This window comes from Trachypithecus francoisi, unplaced genomic scaffold (genome assembly GCF_009764315.1).
Source record: "Trachypithecus francoisi isolate TF-2019V2 unplaced genomic scaffold, Tfra_2.0 Lachesis_group9, whole genome shotgun sequence".
NCBI lineage: Eukaryota > Metazoa > Chordata > Mammalia > Primates > Cercopithecidae > Trachypithecus > Trachypithecus francoisi.
Window position 1 is genome coordinate 41449110 of NW_022681474.1, and position 19200 is coordinate 41468309.

At 43.4% G+C, this 19200-nt stretch overlaps 1 protein-coding gene across 13 annotated transcripts in view; it reads right to left on the reverse strand.

Moving 5' to 3' along the window:
- The window catches only part of KCNMA1 (potassium calcium-activated channel subfamily M alpha 1), a 781341-nt gene that overhangs the window by 316321 nt on the left and 445820 nt on the right, over window positions 1–19200 (reverse strand). The window lies entirely within an intron of this gene.

The following is a 19200-nucleotide window of genomic DNA, read 5'->3' on the forward strand; positions in this document are numbered from 1 at the left end:
GATGTTGCATTTCTCACAATTTCCCAGATCATGGGGACGCTGCTCCTCTGGGAACACCACTTTGAGACCTGCCACTCCCAAAAACCTTTCTTGCAACTGCACACTAATTATAGGTGTCGCTGCTCAAGAAACTTCCCATTCAGACCTGAACAGAGATGATTCAGTGTTTGAGCCTGCCTCCAGATAACCAGCTGCATACCACTTAGCTAATTGCTGAGATCAAGGGGTTGAACAGACATTTTCTGTTTCAGAGGCAAACGAGGGGGTGAAAAAATTAAAAAGATACAGGGAAGCAATTGCAGTGCCACTGTGCAAGCTTCACCAGTGGACATTCCAATTAACAATCAGAGAGTACCTGCTGAGCACATTTTTGATTAAGATTAAAAGGAAAAATGATGAAGTATAGATGGGGAGAGGTTACGGAGACCATCATTTATAGGGGATAAAGAAATGGTAAGTAGCTTAAGAATAACAACAACAATAACACACACCCAAGATGATTTAATAGGGAAGGGACTGGCTGAAGAACAAGATAGCATTTTGTGAAATAATTTCCAACATTCAAATTCTCCTCACTCTTGCAGCTAGTCCCTTTATAAACTGAATGGGGCCCTCTCAATTCCCACCTGGATTATGAACAGGCAGAGTTCAGGCCCACAGCACCACAGACATGAGTCAACGCAATACGCCTAATGATTCTAGACTCTTCTCCAAGTCTCACCTCTGCAATGCTGCCAAATAAATTTAATTAAAAGATGTCATTCATCCACCATCATGGTCCCCTCCTGTTTCATACATTAACTCTAAGCCTAGCTAGGAAGAACTTCTAAAACCTAAACTCATCCTACATCTCCTACTTTATTTTCTACTATGTTTCAGTCCAAACTTTTGCCTTCATTATTTCATGAATGTGACCCATGTATTCCCTAATTTTAAATCTATGCCTTCTCTGTGGCCTCTTCAACTGCTCTTTACTCTTTGTGTTCACACCTTGGGCAGTCTTTGAGGCCAACCTCAAGACTTGATTCAGCAAACTACTTGTGCCCTCATTGAACTCTCCCATCTCTGAATTCCCATGCTACTGGGAGCAAAAAATTCGAAACTGTCTCATTATGTTCATATTCAATTATTCTTCAATTCAATGTAATAATACCTGACAATTGTATAACATTTACATATGCTATTGCATTTGGTCCTCACAAAATGGCAGAATGAAGTAGATACTGTGCTATAATCCCCATTTTACAGACAGAAAAGCAGACGCTTAGATATTCAACCAAGACCCTGCAGTTATGTGGTAGAGTTAGGACAGAGATGCACTAGCCTTGTGCTATACCACTTCCTCTCCAGATGGAGTGCAGCCTTCTTGGAGAGTAAGAGGAAGCATAAGACATAGTGTCTGCTATCTACAGCGCCTCACCTGGAGCTCATGTAAAAATGATGGGAGTGGTTGACTGATTCATAAATCCTTCATAGAGGAAGACAAACTGCCCTAGAAAAAAATCCATGTGTCTGTTGGGTGGTCTAGGAAAATGCATAGGAAGCAGATGTATTCAACCTGTACCTAACCCTAACCCTCCTCAGTAGAGACTGTCATATGGGACACTAATAATCCCCAGAAGTCCTCTCTGGGAACCTGTGTGGGGCGGTGGCATCATGAAGACCGATCCCATCGGCTGAGGGGAAGTTCTTCTGCTTATAGAGGAGTAACTCCTAGTTATCCATCTGATTAAAGATGAATGACCCTTCAAGTAGCCCAATCTTCCCTCATCCTCTCCTATTCTAGGAGAACAAGGATGAAGATAATGAAAGCTGATAATACTTAGATACTCTGAAGACTCTTAATTATGAACTAGATGATTAACAAGCTTTGCATCCCATTCAATCCAATCAAAATAAATTTTAAAAAGACATCATATAGAGATGGATTTTTATGGAACCTATCTATAACCAAGAGGGAGTAGGTCTAAGTGATTTGAAGTTTTCCTGGCTATGCCTGGACATACTGGATAAACTAAGTGCCTCAGTTTTCCTGCCTACAGAACTGGAATAAAAGCATTTAGCCAGCCAGAATATTGTGAGACAGACTAATTTTAAAAGGGAGGCAAGTCTTTGCAATGTACTTCAAATTAGAAACTGATATTATTATTCATAAAATTTAAGATCACAGAAAAATATTTTGTGAGCTAATAACAATAATGGATTTAGTGTGAATGACATGATACTAATTCATCATCGAAAAAGCAATAATATTTATATAGAACATTTTCTCCTGAATTGGACAACACCCCAGCACTGCCCTGAACCTGACTGGATCCAAGCCGAAAGCTTTGTATTCTTTTGTTTTCCTTCATGCTGCCATTTTAATTATCTTATCAGAGCTGTGTACCTAAGAGTTTATCTTTCTAATATCGATTCTTCTCAGGTTTATACTGGATGGGGCATGTGTTCAATAACTTGTGTAGTTTTTAGTTTTACCAAACAGAATAAAGCATCTCCAGTTTATCCCAGAACATCATGGAGTGGTTATCTTCTAAGATGTGGTTATCTTTCATGTGTCAGTTTGTGGGCAATCATTAATCAATAGTAATGATAATAATATCAAAATGGGCTCCCTCTTTTTTATCTTAAAACATTTTTCTTAGACCTTGAAATGGCTCTAATGTAAATAGAAAACAGTCTTTGTTACTCTGCAGTATTGATCAATTATGATCCCATGCCAGCTGGTTATTTAACTGGCTTTATTGGGAAGTCATCAGTTATAGGTTTGTATCAACAGAATTATTAATCCTTTTGATGGCAGCAGATTCCTAATTATAGCTCTGCTCAGTTGAAGAGATGTGATCCAATAGCCACAAATATATGTATTCCATGTTGAAATGAATTGGAGCATACCGGAAAGTAGTATAAAAACCCTCACAACTCTTTAGAATCCGTATATGTTCTGTATTTTTGAGCTTTGAGTAATATGGAGAATCCTGAAACAATGATAGCAGTTGACTTCAGAGCAGTTGTAAGGCTCAGGATGTCTACCCAAATAATTACTCCTAAGAATAAAACATTCTTCTGGGAGACAAATAAAATGACATAGATTGCTAATGGAGAGAATGGAATATGTCAATTCCTTATAAATTTTTCAATAAAACACACACAGATCATTTGTTTTCATAAAACTCAGGTGGTGAGAACCTCTTGTTTGTTATGAAGCTCTTTTAAATTTTATCTAATAAGATTTCAATATTATATCTTAACTAAGAGTCTCCTTTCCCATCTTCATTCCATACTTTTTTATCCACGATGGAGCTAGATAGGTATAGCAAAAGCAAAATATGGGCATTACAAGTTGACCTCAAAAGTGTTTGGCAGCTAGGTAGTTTTAGAATTCAATGGAAGAGTTCCAGCTCTATCACTTACTAGCCATAGGATCTTAAGCAAATAATTTGACCTCTTCAAGCCTTTGTTTTCTCTTCTGTAAACTGGGGATAAGGTTATGAATTCCCAAGGTTGTTCTAAGAATGAATCAGATGACTCAGCACTCAAAAGTGATAATAATTTCTAAAACTAAGGTAATAATAATAATGATAATAGGAACTGTTTGTAGAAAATGCCCGCTGAAAGGCAATCATTCAACTGAACAAAAACTGATAGGATCAATTGTTTCTATTTTTTTCATTTATTTTATCATTTGTATCTGCTTTACTGCCTCTTTATCTGGTGTTGCATTGTAATCCAAATGCCCAACAGGCTGTCCACTGAGCTATTGTGAGATTTCACAAATGCCTAGTATAATTCTATAGAGTATTAAAGAAGAAAAAGTGAAAATTATATTTCCATGAAGGCAGCCACACAGTCTCATCAATGCTAAATAATTAACCAATATTTCTTGACAGAGAAAATCATGAGTCACTTTAACGAGTGGCCACAGGAGTTTGTGTATCCTCCTTTTTTCCGTTTTTTTTTTTTTTTTTTTTTAGAGATGAGAGCTTTCCTTGCCTGGTAGGCTTAGCATGGATCTACATAAGAGGCAGAGATCTGAACCAGTCATATGTCTTATAAGTATCTCTTCTAAGTTTTCTTCTGTAAGAGCAAGTACTTTTTCACTGTTACACTCAATGATGTCCAAGACAACCTATCCACTAATGCTTGTTTTCTCCAGCTTATCTGCAGACTACAATTATTTCAATCACAGTTGTTACCACAGTAGAGTTAGTGTTCATATTTGTTACCAACTTTTATGTAATAAATCGGAGTTAAGCTACGATATAAAACAGAGTCTTTCCAAACAAGTATTGGTTGATTTTAGTTTTCACTAAACTGTCTGAGGAATCATGACCGACCAGTTCTACTCACTCATTCCGCTTCCTCCACTGATTCTAGCCATCCCCCCAACCTTTCGTTTTTAGGAAACTCTTATCTATCTAGAAGAGGAATAGGATGGAGTAGATTATCCAAATAGCACTAAATGCATATGCATTCATGCACATATACCAGAAGACAGAGTGAAAGTTCTTCGAGGACAGGGTCAATGAGCCATGTATAGGTATGGAGTGGTTCATGTGGGTGGGCACCCACACAACATGTATACACACAAACATCCACAGCCTCCCTGCACAAATATATACTGTCCGCCCAACCCCAATCCCACCCTGGGACCACCCACAAAACAGGACAGCCTAGATGAGGTGATTAGAAATGGGGGAAAGGAAGAAGAAGAGAAGTCCTAGGTCTGAATGGAGAGCTGAGAATCTAGACACAAAGCCTGGCATGGGGAATGGAACCTCTGACCCCTGGATCCATACTCCTGTCACATCTATAGGAATTTAGTCCTAGGGAAGCAAGAATAGACTATTCATGTGACCACCACTTTCTGCTTCCTATGTCTTTTTTTGGGATATTAAATATTGCCACCTATGTGCTGGGGGGCTGAAAAACAATCATCTGTAACCAGGGATAGCCAACAACCCCTAGTCATTGGGGAGCAAGGACCTGGAGCTCACATTTCTGAAAGAGAGGGCATCCTAGAGAAAGTAACTCAGGGTACAGTTTCAAAGCACTTCATATCAAGGCTTCCCAAATAAGAAGCCCTCATATTCATATAGGGGATGGCACAGGCTCCTAAGAGAAAATAAGAGCTCTCTATTTGCCAAAGGCTGGCCAATCAGGGCACGGTTGGGCAGGTACGTTGGTACTCCCATAGCATTAACAGACTTTCAAATCACTGTAGGACTTCTTTAGGCTGTTACTAGATGCAGACTTCAAAATTCTGTCTGAGCCTTCTCCAGATGTTTGCCTTGGACTCTCTGGGCCTCCCCTGGTCATCTCACCAGTCCCCTACTTAGCTTATGCCTTATACTCCCTTTTCTTGCCATCCTCCCTGGCTTTGACATAGCCCTGTCATACCTGGATGGCATGACCCTAGCAATGGCACCTTGCTGTGGGTCTCCCTGCAAGGATTTGGAGTAAAGAAGCTAAAACTATTGAATCCACAGCTAGAACCAGCCTGTTCTGGGTTCCAGACTGGCAGTTGGAGATAATGAGAGGCCTAAGATGTATCTCTCTCTTATTCTGAACCTTAGTATTTCAGCCAGTAGCCTAAGAGGTTTATTACAGTTCCAACTCTTGTACCTCTCGGCCACATCTGCACTCAAGCAGAATGGCACACAAGTACCTCAGTAGGGCACTCAAGGTCCACACTAACAAAGAGTACCAATGCTGACAACCTGCTGATACTGAAAGTAGGAAGCCTGAGAACATCTGGGAAAAAAAAATTATGTAAAATATAGTTGCTCCATTTATCTGCTGCTTCACTTTGACAAACAGACAACAATGTCACATAAAATATTTAGTCACCACAAGGACACCAGCTTATTTAAAGTTACACATGAATTTATATGTGATGCTGAAGGATAATTATAATAGCTTAGTTTCTAACATCTTGAAGTTTTGTTGTTGTTGTTGCTGTTCAGGATTTTTTTTTTTTTAAGAAGACGCAGAGAGAGACCTGGTACAAGTCTTTCTGACATCTGGCATAGAAAACAATTATACCTTTATTGCACAAGGAAATAAAATAGCTGTGTCTTAGCTCCATCTTTGGCTGACAGCTAAGGCCTGGAAGTTTTGTAAGTTTTCCTATTTAGGAGTTTTGTTGAGAGCCCAGCAGCCTCATGGCCAAAACGGAGTGTCTGAGATGCTGCTGATTAGAAGTCATGGGTCTGCTGAGTACAAGGCTGGAGTCACTCCTTAGGAATGTCATAAGCAACCTGGGCAGTAGAAACCAACATCACCATGGAAAATCAGACACGATGAGTTACCTTTAAAACAAACTATCACCATTAACAGGGAAAATGGCAATAACTTATTAGCCCCTATGATTACACAATCATATCTTCAAGTATGCACACTTTTCATTTCCTTCTTGACAACCTCATGAAAGTAATGTCTCATCTCCTGGAACATTTCTTTTCTTTTTTTTTTCTTTCCCTTTTGCTTCTAATTAACATTGAAAATCATTTATGTATCAAAATTTGGTTTCCCCTGCCCATGTTTCAGAAATAATAAATAGCTGGCCGAGTGTGGTGACTCACACCTGTAATCCCAGCACTTTGGGAGGCCAAGGTAGGCAGATCACCTGATGTCAGGAGTTTGAGACCACCTGGCCAACATGGTGAAACCCCATCTATACTGAAAATACAAAAATTAGCTGGGAGTGGTGGTGAACACCTGTAGTCCCCGCTACCCAGGAGGCTGGGGCAGGAGAATCATTTGAAGATTTTGAAGAGGTTGCAGTGAGCCAAGATCACACCACTGCACTCCAGCCTGGGCAATGGGGTGAGACTCTGTCTCAAAAAAAGAAAAGAAATAATAAATAGCTATTTCCATCATATCAATGACATCCACTAGACTTTTGAATATAAATTTGGAAAGAAATATGATGAATCGCATGCCCAGTGGGGTGAAGTGTCTTTCTCCTTGCTTCCTCCTGCAGGTCCTTCTTTTAATTTTATTGTCCTATCTTTGAACTTCTCTAGAGACGTTTTCCCTATCATTGTAAAAACATCTCTGTGAGAGGCCTAGGATGGCCCCAGGAAGCTGATTTCTTAGGATTTTCTCTTCTGTCTCTGTGAATGGATCTCTGTATCCCCACTTTCTGTTGGGCTTCAGAAATCCTTTCATTTTATGAGGAATCACTGTGTTTTTCTGGGAAAGAGTAATGGGTCTCTGTACTGAAGAATCTCACAAAAGAGAATCAGATGTTTCCTTTGCCAAGCCCCCAGATGAAAGTGTTCATAAAATAAGAATATGTCAACGCGCTGGGCAGGATCGTCTGCCTGCACAGGTCTGTACTGTAATTCCATTTAAGCTCCTTTCAAAAAGGGAAATGCTCCCATTCAAAGGATCTTTTAACTGGTTACCAAAAGAACACGCTATGAAATTCTAAGCAAAGTCCATTTTAATATATAGATAGGGTATGTTTAATAGAATAGGAGGAAAAAAGGAGTGTGGGAAGAGCTTCAATATACTAGGACCCAGATAGTAGAAGATCAGATTTCATGAAGAAAACATAAAAATAAGATAAGAAGCATTCAGCTTTGTTTCATTCAGACTGCTTAGTGCCTAGTCTTGGGCTAAGGGATGCTGACAAGCTAGTATCATCCAGAATTCTCTAGGAACTGTTATTCCTACCCTAGGTTTATCACAGCTTGGGATGCCTCGCCTTTCATTTTTCTCAGTTTACAACCAAGGCAGGTCTAAAATGTACAGTATCTATTTGAAATGACAAAAAAAAAAAAAAAATCAAGTGAGAAAACAGATCCTGACAGTTGTGTTTTATAAAAGTCCATTCTGAGAATACAACAAAGAAGTACACAAGTTTAAAAAAAATAAGGAAAAGAAAGCACTTTTAAAGTAAATCATTAGACAGCCCTAAGGCAAAAAATATATATTTCAAGAAGAGAAAATGATCACAATTTACAAATCAATGATGTTGAATGCAGTGCCAACATGCTTTAATAAACGCGATATTTATTTCTAGTAGTACCATTTTACTTCTTTTAAAGTTGAATTAATGGTTTTCCTAAACACGATACACTATGAGAAATATCAATAATTGCATTTCCTGAGGCATTTAGCCCAAGAGGTGCTTTTAAAAAGTATATCTATTTATTTAGATATTTGTTAGATCTAAGCAAAATCAAATCAGGTAACATTATTCAGAAAGACATGAAAGGGTATCATCATCCTGGTCACTTGGTGCACACCCGTGTGGAGTTAGGAACATGTAGGACTGATGATCAGGTAGGTTGTTACTTGGGAAACTGGCCCTAGCTTCTCATTCTTTGTCATTAGTCTTTGCTCAGCATAAACCTAAAAACGGGAGATTTATTTCTCTCTTTTCCAATGTCCTAGTCTTGAATTGTCAAGGGACAGGGTGGCCTTTGTGATATCACAGCAAACTGAGGGCCCACAGGGATGATCCAGGAGAAGCCTCAGGCCCAGTGCTTCAGTGTATTAGAATGCTCGCTGCTTTAACTCATGCACGCGTCCAGTGCTCACCACATTCAGGGCCATCAGGGAAAGCACGTCAACATGCATGGGCAGTGCAGGAAAAGAATCTGGTTAACCTGGAGGCGACAACCGAAAGGGGGAGGTTGCATCATGCAATGAAAAACCACAGCTTGGCCTTAGCTGCCATGCAGAAAGGACCTACATCAAAGAGTCTGCAGTGCGGCTCCTGGGTAAGAGTCGATATGAGAGAGGTGAGTTACTTCAGCAATGAGAGACACAGGCAGAAAAATGTTCAAACCACTCTAAACAGAACACTGTACAGAGCGCTGGCATTACACACGAGAAGAGGCAGCTTTGGGGACGAGGAGGGGCGAGACAGAGGGAAGGTGAGGACAGAACTGGTCGTTACTCAGTGAAATGGCTTCCCTGGCCATCCTTTCATATGTATGTATTTTTATAATGTATTTTACTTCAACAAATAACCTCATGAGAGTTTTTAACATCAACCATAATTGTTAAGATGTTATGAAAATTCAGGAGAAACAAGGCATCAGTTACATAAAGATACACACCATGGTTTCCTGTAGTTACAGTTCATTATAGAAGCAGAGCTGAAGCTGGTCAGATAAATAAGAGACAGTTAAGTGCCAACATCCTTAATACTTTGGTTACAGAGCTCATGATGACTCTCAAGGCATAACATAGTGTTGAAGGAACTCACAGTCATGAAAGCTCAGGTGGTGCAAGGGTAGGGACTCTATGCATCTATACCCCTGAAAGCCATTTATAACCCTGAAGTTAACCACGCTCTCAAGTGGAGCCATCTTTTCTTCATCTCAGCACGAATGGCAGGTGAACAGTGAACTCACCCCATACATATTGACCATTTAGCAGAACCCTAGTTACAGGTAAGAGTCTCAAAGGTATTTCTTATCAAAATCAATTCATCAGCAAAAAGCATATATATGTGAGAGAGATATATATATATCAACATTTTTCTTAAAGGAGTAATAATACTGTTTTAAATTCATCAAGCTTCACTCTACTATCAAGGCTACACTGGATATCTAAAAACTACTTTCCTGTAAACTCCCTGCTTAATATAAGGCCCGTTATCATTTTTCTTGCCTCTTCTGCCTTTTGTGATCTCTGGTACATTGAACACAACTCAGAAAATGGTACGTTCTAGTCCTAACTCACAATTCCTGCCTCCTAGTTCTGATGGGGAAGAGCAAGCCCCAGGCTTATAAATTACTCCTTCTAAAATGTTTTCCAGGAGCTCAGCCTTCTGATTCCCTGTGTGTATATGACTGAAGCCTTGATAAGGAACTTAGGTCCAGTGTGAATGAGCAGTGCACTACCTCCACCTTCCACGCTCAGTGAGACCTTAACAGACCCACTGAAACTTGAGCACCAGCCAGATCACACGGATGAATGCAGGAGAAGGGAAACACAGGATTCCTCCTGACACTACCTTCCTCATTCCTTGAGATGCAGCTGTTTCCACTTGATCACAATTTATTCTCTCTTATAGATTAAAAACTCAAAGGCTTAGTTGAATGACATCTTTTCAACAGGATTATCTTTTTGAACAAAAACATAATAGTCTGTATATTCATTCAACAAATGTCTCTGAGATTTTTTCTTTGGTGACACTATGCTGGTTTTGGAGACATATAATTCAATAAAACATGATTCTTGCTCTGGAGTAGTTTTCCATTTAGCAGAGAAGTCTTCCCAGATTTTAATTTCTGGCAGCAGATATGCAAGAGTAGCTTGTTTAAAAATTCTACTGATTACCTTGTACTACCTTGGATATTTAATCGTGCTGTGCCACAGTGTCCTCATTTATAAAATGTAAATGATACCTACCTCCTGGAGTTGTTGAGTGAAATAAATGAGTTAGTAAACATGAACTGCTTTGTTAGTGGCCAGCACATGGTGGATACTATGTCAGTGGTAGCTATGATCAGTAGTACTCAGATACAAGTAAGCAGCAAGGGACTCTGGAAGCAGAAGATCGCCTCTGTCTAACTTTTGCAGTAGGCCTTGAGTGAGTATTAGAAACTCATCAGGGTGAGAAGGCAGGGGAAGGGATGGAAGCAGAGGGCTAAGCTTGGGCAGAGAGATGAAAGCACAGAGGACACAGTGCATTCTGGGAGTAGAAGGACACCTCATATAGAGCCTAAGTAGATTGTAAGGTTGGCAAGAAACAAGGCCAGACAGGAGACTGTGAAGCATCTGTGTGCCCTGGAAGTATGCCTGCTCTTTATCCTATAGGAAATAGGGAGTTGATAGAAGTTTATTTATTTTTTATTTTTATTTATTTAGTTTTTGAGACAGAGTCTCGCTCTGTCACCCAGGCTGGAGTGCAGTGGCGCAATCTTGGCTCTCTGCAACCTCTGCCTCCCAGGTTAAAGTGATTCTCCTGCCTCAGCCTCCCGAGTAGCTGGGACTACAGGCGTCTGCCACCATGCCTGGCTAATTTTCGTATTTTTGGTAGGGATGGGGTTTCACCATGTTGACCAGACTGGTCTCGAACTCCTGACCTCAGGTGATCTGCCTGTCTTGGCCTCCCAAAGTGCTGGGATTACAAGCATGAGCCACCGCGCCTGACCTGATAGAAATTTAAATGCTGGAGAGTGGTACGATTATCCTGTCTTGTAGCAAGTTAATTCTGGGGACAACATAGAGAAGGAATTCGAAGCAGAAGGTTGTGAAGATAGAAGTCAATTAGTCAAATTAAATCCCCAAGGAAAAAAGTAACCTATCCACATACTAAGATGAGCATCATTGTTGCCATATAATTACAGTATCTTAATATCCTGGGAAATACTCCTTCTTCAGCCTGCTGCTGTCAGGGTTCTTTAGGCAGAGGAGATTAAGCCCACAGTATCACTGAAGCAATTTCCTAAACCACATGGTTCTCTGTCCTACCACGGCCCCCATGTTTACTGCAGGAATCTGTGTCATGGAGAAATGACGGTACACGTCTCTTAATCTTCGGGAAAAAAAAACAAACAAAAAAAGCCCACCCTAGTAAGAAGCGGTTCTTTCTGCTATTTGGAGAGCACTCTCTAAATTATAGTCAGAATTGACATAAAATGAACGTATTTCAGTACCTCAAATAGTGATACCTGGACGTAGTAGACACATGCCAACAATTATAGACAACAGATTATAGACAAATTGTATACAGATTATAGACAAATTGTACATCACACCTAGGTGTTTGGACGAACGGAGGCAAGATGGCGCACTTCCGGGTTCTTCATCCCCCCCCTCCCAACTTTTCCCGCGCGCCCGAAAATGCAGCCGACGCCCGGGAAGGTGCAGATCAACTGGGCATGCGCCAGGTGACGTCAATCTGAAGAGACCAAGATTTACCTGGTCGCACCTGCGGAACGCCCCCGGACACGCCCGTGCCCCGCCTATTGCCCTCCCACTCCTAGAAAAGCCGCTGGGGAGGGACACCACGTGCGGCCTTCCTCAGTCCTTTACTCCTGTGGGGATGTCAGGACTCCAGGAACGCCGTCCGAGAGCCCCACGGGGGGGACTCTGTCCGCCTTCTTTGCCGGAGGCCGACAGACCTCTTCCCCACACCTTAGGTGACCAAAATAAACTTGCAGTTTTGCTCCTACCCTTGCCTAGTCGCTGGTTCCTTTGCGCCCGCTCTGGTGGTCTTAGAAAAAACAAGTCAGTTGGTGCCGAACCCAGGAGGAGACCCCTCCTCGGGGCCCCCAGGGCCTGGGGAGCCTCCTCCTCCTCCTCGCTCCACGCCGCAGACGGACCAGGACCTGAGACCCGCTTCCCTCACTCTCACGGCCTCTCTGGGGTAAGTGCCCTTGTCTCCTCTTTACCTCCCTCGGCCAGAAATCCTGCGCAGGTCCGGGGTCCATTTGGAGCCACCAAGTGGCTCGGGAGCCACCACGTGGCTCGGGAGACCCGTTCAGGACGGAGACTTCCGCCTGAAGGTAATCTCCACTTAGGCTTCAAGAGCCTCTCGTCTGTCTCTGCTGGTTCCAAAGGACGCTTTGAAGCCAGGCAGGGATCCATTCCCATGTCCATTGGGTCCATTGTGTCGGTAAAGAGGAAACAATGGGAAACCCCCAGTCCAAATTTCCAAAGAGCACCCCCTTGGGGTGCCTCCTAGCCAATTTAAAAACCTTACAGCTTGAACAAGACCTTAGGAGGAAGCGGTTAATTTTCCTTTCCACTGTGGCGTGACCGACCTCAGCAATTTCTGCCAGCGGTTAGGCAAGTGGTCTGAAATTACGTACATCCAAGGCTTTTGGGCCTTACGCTCTCGTCCGGACCTGTGTAGCCGGTGCTCTTCGGCCCAAGTTATGCTAGCCAAGGACGCCGGCTCACAGGAACCCGAAAAAGAGGAGTCTTCATTCCTTTCTGTTCAGCCGGAGGATCTAGGGTTTCCCTCACTTCCGCCCTATACTTCTCCTCCCTCCGCCCGGACTCCTCCTTCCTCTTCCTTACCTACTAGTAATCCACTCAGTCCCGTGCTTCCTTCGGGGCACCCAACTGGCTGTCTTGAGTCTCCTGTCTCTGCACACACCCGCTCTAAGTGCCCTGCTGATGCCTCCACTCCTGCCCCACACCCTCCTACAGTGTTAGCGCCTTTGCGAGAGGTGGCTGGGGCGGAGGGGGTAGTCAGAGTACATGTCCCTTTTTCATTGGCCGATCTTTCCAAAATTGAAAAGCGTTTAGGGGATTTCTCAGCTAATCCCACCGTGTACATAAAGGAATTTAGATATCTTTGTCAGGCTTATGACTTAACTTGGCATGACCTTCAGGTTATCCTAACCTCCACCCTAAACCCTGAGGAGCAAGAGCGCATCCTAGCGGCCGCCAGGCAGCACGCCAACCAACTACATTTAACTGATGCCACCATCCCACTAGGGGAGCAAGCAGTCCCCTCGGCAGACCCAGACTGGAACTACCAAGCAAACCAGCCTGGGCGCCGTAGGCGAGACATAATGGTTCAGTGTTTGTTGGCTGGTATGCAAACAGCCTCAAACAAAACTGTGAATTTTAACAAATTAAAAAATTATACAAAATCCAGAAGAAAATCCAGCCGCATTCTTAAATAGGCTGACTGAGGTTCTAACCCAATATACCCGGTTAGATCCGGCCTCCCCCACAGGGGCACCCATTTTGGCGTCTTATTTCATTTCTCAATCAGCTCCTGACATTCGTAAGAAACTTCAAAAGGTAGAGGATGGTCCTCAGGCACCAATACAAGATCTGGTTAAATTAGCCTTTAAGATCTATAACTCCAGAGAGGAGATGGCAAGCACGCCTCAAACAGAAGGCCCAACTCCTAGCAGCGGCTTTACAGCCCAATTGTAACCCCAGACCAGAGAGTACACACTCCGCAGACTCCAAGGCTACGAAAGGAGCCTGCTATAAATGCGGCAAGGCAGGACACTATGCCAACAGGTGTCCGCAAGGTCCCCGAGCCCCAACGCAGCCTTGCTATAAGTGCAAGGCGTCAGGACATTGGGCCAATGAATGTCCTAAGCCTCGTCCACCAGCAACCCCCTGCCCTGCTTGCCAGCAGGGAGGACACTGGAAGTCTGATTGCCCCACCCTGAGAACAGGTGCTGCGTCTCCACGTGACCCCCTTTCCCAGGATCCTGGGAGCTCCTTCCAGCTCCTACACCTGGACGACAACGACAACTGAAGGTGCCGAGACTCGGGGACCCCCATCACCCTCGCCGAGCCGCGGGTAACTCTCCTGGTAGCGGGTAAGACAATCAATTTTTTAATCAACAGCGAGGCTACCTATTCTGTTTTGCTGTCCTTCTCTGGACCTAGCCTTCCATCCGATATCTCTGTAGTAGGAGTAGACGGAAAGCCATCCACCCCACGAAAAACGCCACTCCTCAGTTGCTGCCTGGCCAACAACTACTTTGCGCACTCGTTCCTCATTATACCCTCATGCCCTACCCCCTTACTAGGCCGAGACATCCTAAGCACCTTAAAGGCCTCCATATACATTCCCACCAACTCATCCACTCCCCTTCAACCCCCTCATGACCTGTTGCTCATGCTTTGTGCAAGTGCACAGGCTCCTCCTATGTCGCCCCCACCCCCCATCTTCCCTATTTCTGTACACCCTCAAGTGTGGGACACTTCCACCCCGGTCATAGCTGCCCACCACCCACCAGTTCTCGTCAAGCTCAAAGATCCCACTCGTTTCCCAAACTGCCCAATCCTTCCTTTCCGTTATTCAACTCCAAATTCATCCTGAGGTAATCATGCTCAGGCACCCAATGGAGGCCACGCAGCCCCCATTGAAGGCTATTTCTCGTCCAAACTGCCCAATCCTTCCTTTCCGTTATTCAACTCCAAATTCATCCTGAGGTAATCATGCTCAGGCACCCAATGGAGGCCAAACAGCCCCCATTGAAGGCTATTTCTCGTGCAACTGATCTCTCTCTAAAACTCTTAACCATACAGCCATTAATTGATCCCTCTATGTCCCCGTGTCCTTGGTCCCCAGTCTAACTTTATATAGCCAGGCAGAAGTAGCAGAGCTTTTCCAGCAACTTTCCATGCCACTACGCCACCCCCGTAAAAAAAAAAAAAAAAAAACGGGCTGTTTTCCTCCCTCTAGTTATTGGAATCAGCTGAAAGCCTGGCCTCCCTGCAGCGCCGAACTACCTCAATAGCCTAAGTAGCTGCCCAAAACAGGCGAGCCCTAGACTTGCTTACAGCTGAAAAAGGAGGCACTTGTCTCTTCCTTGGAGAAGAGTGCTGCTATTATGTTAGCAAGTCAGGCCTAGTAGACACTAACATTCAAACCCTCAATAAAATAAAAAACTGAGATACAAAACCTTAACACCCCAACCTTGCCAGGACCTTCCTTCTGGGTTTTGCCCATATTCCGACAAATGCTTCCATACCTCGTTCCTATACTAATACTGTGCCTTATTTTATTCTTCATCTGTACGTCCAAATGCCAACCATGGGCCCCGACCTTAACGACGCCCCTTAACAGCAGGAAGTAGCCAGACAGACCACGGCGCCCCTTTATCACTATTACCAATAAAAGGTGGACTGTTTGGACGAACGGAGGCAAGATGGCGCACTTCCGGGTTCTTCATCCCCCCCCCAACTTTTCCCGCGCGCGCGAAAATGCAGCCGACGCCCGGGAAGGTGCAGACCAACTGGGCATGCGCCAGGTGACGTCAATCTGAAGAGACCAAGATTTACCTGGTCGCACCTGCGGAACGCCCCCGGACACGCCCGTGCCCCGCCTATTGCCCTCCCACTCCTAGAAAAGCCGCTGGGGAGGGACACCACGTGCGGCCTTCCTCAGTCCTTTACTCCTGTGGGGATGTCAGGACTCCAGGAACGCCGTCCGAGAGCCCCATGGGGGGACTCTGTTGGCCTTCTTTGCTGGAGGCCGACAGACCTCTTCCCCACACCTTAGGTGACCAAAATAAACTTGCAGTTTTGCTCCTACCCTTGCCTAGTCGCTGGTTCCTTTGCGCCCGCTCTGGTGGTCTTAGAAAAAACAAGTCACTAGGCACATAGAAAAATTACAGTGAACACTTCTGCTGCATCCACTATTAATTACTTAAAGAACTCGGTTAGTGATACCATCAAGCCATCATACTTAGCTGCCTTTTAAGTATCCATCCAACCCTGTGCACAGTTAGGATTTCATGAGCATGTTGGGATGGTGTTCTCTCTCAGAATCCTGATCTTTAGATTTAGATGTCCTTAGTTTCCAGAGGGCTGCCTGAAAGTATGAATCCTGGGGTGTGCAGGGGATGGGGGAGTGAGGCTTTCTTTTGGCAGGAGTTGACAAGAGGAAAGATGCCATTTTCAGGTAATGTGCTTTCTCTTTAAAAAGTGACCAAGTGTGTTTGATGTTCACTTAGCTCAATTTTAACCATGGTGGGAGCTCTGTACCCTACGTTGATAAAGCAGAAACAGGAAAGTTGTGCCTGTGTGCTGCTGTGACCATTCGGTCATACTTGTTTGGTGGATTTCCATTTGTTTCAAGTCCATTCTAGTTTGAAGTTTCCATGAAGCCAGGCCAAGTGTACAAATGCTAACACAGGGAAAACGAACCCTCTACACATGGACTTACAGAGAAGACAATACACTGCTCAGAAAAGGATACACAGGCTGAGATTCCCTAAAGTGGCAGCCACCTTGCTGCTCAGCAGACACTCAGGGAGATGCTCCAGGCAGCGATCACTCAGCAGGAAGGCATGCTGGAGAAGGACTTCACTTCAAAGGACAGTAGAACAGGCCTAAGTGCTGGGATTACAGGCGTGATGCACCGTGTCCAGCCTAAAATTAGTATTATTTTAAAGTTCACACGTGTGACCTTATAAAAATGTTGGTGCTTATTTTTAAGTTATTCCTTTTTCTTTTTAAAATTCAGTTTCTCACCAGAGAGTTTCATTGTGCTGATGGAAGAGTTCTGTATATTGACTTGGGAGGTAATAAAACAAATCTACATAGGATAAAGTGTCTTGGATCTATACATAAAAAATGTGCTTGTAAAAACTGGCAAAACATCTGTACCTGAGTTTACAGCAATGCGCTAATGTCAATTTCCTGGTTTTGACAACATCATGCATGCCTATGTAGTGTCAGGCCTCTGAGCCCAAGCCAAGCCATCGCATCCCCTGTGACTTGCACGTATACACCCAGATGGCCTGAAGTAACTGAAGAATCACAAAAGAAGTGCAAATGCCCTGCCTCGCCTTAACTGATGACATTCCACCACAAAAGAAGTGAAAATGGCCGGTCCTTGCCTTAAGCGATGATATTATCTTGTGAAATTCCTTTCTTGGCTCACCCTAACTCAAAAAGTACCCCCACTGAGCACCTTGTGACTCCCACTCCTGCCCACCAGAACAACCCCCTTTGACTGTAATTTTCCTTTACCTACCCAAATCCTATAAAACGGCCCTACCCTCATCTCCCTTCGCTGACTCCTTTATCGGACTCAGCCTGTCTGCACCCAGGTGAAATAAACAGCCATGTTGCTCACACAAAGCCTGTTTGGTGGTCTCTTCACACGAACGACATGTAGCATATAGCACTATCATGGGGAAAGCTTGGAAAGGACACAGAAACTCTGTCCTGTTTTTGCAACTTCTTGTGTATCTTAAACTATTTCAAAATGAAGTTTGAATTTTAAAAAACAGTTATTCTCCTGTTTGGTTTTACTGTAGCCAGATGTCAGGCTAGTGGTCTATTTCTGGTGACATGAGTCTCTGAATGTCTACAGACTGATTTCTTTAACAAACATTTACTCAGCACCTATTATAGGTACAATACTGTGTTCAATTCCAAAAGATATAAAAGAGGGATAAGAAACCACAGTGATACAAATCAATATTAACTATCTTAATTCCTTTCTCAAAGGAGTGCTAATTGAGGCAAACACATCATTTACCTACTGCACAAATTGTCAGAGACAATCCCCCAAAATAATCAGCTGTCAATAAATGTAGGTCGTTAATGTAATAAGCAAGCTTCTAGAATTAACCCACAGTAATCTCTTCAGGTAAGCAGATGTCGGGTAACAAACTGTGCTGAATAATGCAACTGATACGATAATGACTGTCTTCCTTCACATACAGTTGGTGCAGGCTAAGCCATCTTTTTCCTTAGTTTTTCAGTCCCTGTGTTGTCCTTCCCAGAACTCAGTGCCCACCGCACTGAGAGGCTAATAACTGATACCTGCTTAATGAAGGTGCAGGGTGACACTAAGAACAACTTAGATTTTAAGAAACAACTGAAAAGGCTTCAAGAATGAATGTCTAACTGGTGGAATTTCAGGTACATTGCAAGTTAGAAGAGGAGATGTTTTGGAGTATAGGTGTATTTACAGCCCTCTCAAACTCACCCAAGGATGGCCATCTACCACTCTCTCTACTAAAATAAGTTGTCATGGGCAATTATATTGGAAGTAAAGTCAAGGCCAAATGAGGCAGTAAGGATGGATCCTTAGAATGCCAAAGACGTTGCAGGGAACATATCAACAGTTTTTATCATTCTGAGAAGCTGTCTCTAACAGTAACAAAAGGAAAAAGGAGAAATGTGCAAAGAATAAAATCTCCTGCAATTCAAGCCTCAGCAAATGAATACCCAGGAAGAGCCAATTCAATCCTTCCTGAAATAGAAGATGTGTCACTGCTGTTAACCTGACACCGTTATTACCCGCAAGTGGCTCGGGCTTTTAAGAAGTCTGGAAGTCCCACCTTTTTCTTGCTGTTTAAAGGATAAACAACTAGAACAGCTCGATCTGGTAATGAATGAATTTTTCAAAGCATTCCCCAAAGAGCTGGGAAACTCCTGCTATGAAGAAAGGTCCTATCCGAATTACAATAATTTTTAAAGAAGTTTTGTAGCAGTGGAAGACGGAAGACTCCCAGAAATATTTGACATCTGTAAGAATGAATAGCAGCTAAGAATGGGCAGCCTGCTGCATTCACTCCTCTATTTCACACCCATGCTATTCCTTGCAAGTTCTTACTCACCCGCCTTTGAACACTCAACTCAGTGGCTGCCTCCTCCAGAAAGCCTCCCCTGATCCTCCTCCTGCCCAGAGGTATCTGGCCTTTTTCTAGGCTTTTCTTCCTGGGTGCTTTTGTTGTGGCGCTCATCACTCATGAAGTGGTAACTTACTTGTTTGCGTTATCTGTC